Below are 2,275 nucleotides of genomic sequence, written 5' to 3'. Positions count from 1 at the left end.
CAGGTACTCTGCACGTTTACGAGATATTCCTTATTTTTGAGCGGTAGAGGGGCATACACGGCGAACTGTCCTTTTAGCAGGTAAGAATGGTATGGTGTCTGACAGCTATTTCCTTTAATGGAAAATAACAGTATTAAAGATGCAGAAAAAAACAGAGGATTGCAAAGATTCTTAACGGTAGAATGAGAAATACGTCTACATTTTTTTCACGATTCTCAGTACATGTACGAAACTCTTTCGGAATGGCTCTAAGAAAACCGTTCTCTCGCGGAACACATTTTGTTCCAGTTCTTCGTTTTGGTTGGGAGGGAGGGAGAATGAATCAAACGACGCGCCGGCGAAGGTTACGCGAGGTTCTACGACAGGGCCGCCTGGTTCAAGTTGTTTTCTTCGCTGTGGCTTGGTTAACGCCCACAGTGGCTGCTCCCCAGTCCGTAGCCTAGGCCTAGTTCAGTCGTCTTGCCCTTCCTGGCGTAGATCTAGAGATCTAAATCTAGATCTAGTAGACAAGCCGTCAAGCGCTGGGCCTTACATTCGCGGTTCACAGGGCTCATGTGTGTATGTTTTGTAGTTCTGTGTGTGCGCGCGAGTGTGTCAAGATTCCTGTGTGTTAAGCCGCAACTCTCACCGTCACAGGCAGGAGGCAATCAGTGTAAGTCTACTTTCACTTTACTCAAATCTGTGCTGTGAGAGGAGATGCCACTGTCATTTTGACCGATCCTAATGAATGACTTTTTGTGTCTAGAATCTAATCTAGATCTAGATCTAGATCTAGATCTAGATCTAGATTAGATATCTAGATTATAAATATTCTTAATGTTTGAACGTTTTACCAGAGTCAACGTCATTGTGACAGAGTTTACGGGACGTCGGTACATTTAAAAGGTTAACAGTAAGTACACTTTCAGTGCAACCTTTCTGTCAGACTAAAAATGAAGCTTGCTTCACAAATTACCAGTTTTAGGCCCTTTGTAGATTGACCAATTGGTGTTAATCCAGATAGTACTTTGAAACGTGATATAGGCCTATGTTGTGAACGTGTCTGTTATAGTATAACTCTAGATCTAGATCTAGTCTAGATCTAGAATCTAGATGTCTAGGCTACGTTTTTGTCGTAAAAAAAACCCAACTCTTTTTTTTTTTTTTTTTTTTTACTGCGCTTCACATTTAAGTGAATCCAGTGGTCCAGGTTAATGATTTTCCTGCCTTCGTTAAGAACCATCCTAGTGAGTAGGCCCTCTAGATACCCCGTGTTTTGTTAACCGGCGTTTTGATATTGGGAGGACTTACGTAACGAGCGACCTCCCCAACAAACAATAAAGAAGAGACCCTAACCGGCCTAACCCTAACCCAAACCCTAACCCTAAACCTAAGCCTAAACCTAGGCCCAAGCCCTACTACCCCTTCCACTATCCCTAGCCTTCTATTCTACTCTGTCTCGTAGTGGTCACTCGTTTAATATCGTTACGAAAGTCATCGTAATAGGCCCTTATTGTAAGGGAGAAGTATCAATTGAATGACACAGAAGATCGGATGATCATTTGATGATTTACCTCAGTTGGTCTTTAACATAAACTTTATGTTTGCTCTTCTCCCTTCTTTCCCTTATACGGGGTGCCATTACAGCTGGATCGGGCCGATCGCCCGACTCGATCGTCTGAAACTGAAAACAAACTCGTTTGTTTTTCGGCCGATCGGCCCGATCGGCCGATCCCAGCCGTAGTGGGCACCCCCGAGTCGGGCGATCGGGCCGATCGGCCGATCCCATCCGTAGTGGGCACCCCTGTATTATCCTCCTCACTCCTCCTCCTCCTCCTCACTCCTCCTCACCCTCACTCCTCCTCACCCTCACTCCTCCTCACCCTCACTCCTCCTCACCCTCACTCCTCTTCCTCCTCTTCCCCTTTCTCTCCCCACCATGATTATCATCGGCATCAGCAGCAACTACAACGACAGAAACAACTAGATCTAGATCTATAACAATAACAATGAACAGTGATGGTAATAATATGATACATGATGTAATAATAATAAACCTACTCATACTCATAGTTATGTTTCTGCTGCTGCTACTGCTACTGCTACGCTGCTAAATGATGACGATGATGATGATGATGATGACTGTGATTATACTCACCAGTAGATGCTTTTGAAAAGTCAGTTTTGAATAATATATATATTAAATTATATTATATTCTTTATTAAGGTGCATTGGTGTAACATCTCTCCTTTCCCCCACACACAAAAAGAAAATAATGGAAAAAAATTAAATCGG

At 43.3% G+C, this 2,275-nt stretch overlaps 1 protein-coding gene across 2 annotated transcripts in view; it reads left to right on the top strand.

Moving 5' to 3' along the window:
• The first annotated feature begins 337 nt into the window (after positions 1 to 337).
• Positions 338 to 2,275, top strand: part of LOC101859323 (sodium-dependent multivitamin transporter) — a 67,624-nt gene continuing 65,686 nt past the window's right edge. For both annotated transcript variants that reach the window (XM_013081309.2, XM_013081311.2), the window contains exon 1: positions 338 to 652. The gene's annotated coding sequence lies outside the window, so the exon portion shown is untranslated. The remainder of the gene's footprint in view (positions 653 to 2,275) is intronic.

Source organism: Aplysia californica, unplaced genomic scaffold (genome assembly GCF_000002075.1).
Source record: "Aplysia californica isolate F4 #8 unplaced genomic scaffold, AplCal3.0 scaffold00125, whole genome shotgun sequence".
In the NCBI taxonomy this organism is placed as follows: Eukaryota; Metazoa; Mollusca; class Gastropoda; order Aplysiida; family Aplysiidae; genus Aplysia; species Aplysia californica.
This window is presented reverse-complemented; position numbering and strand designations above follow the sequence as displayed.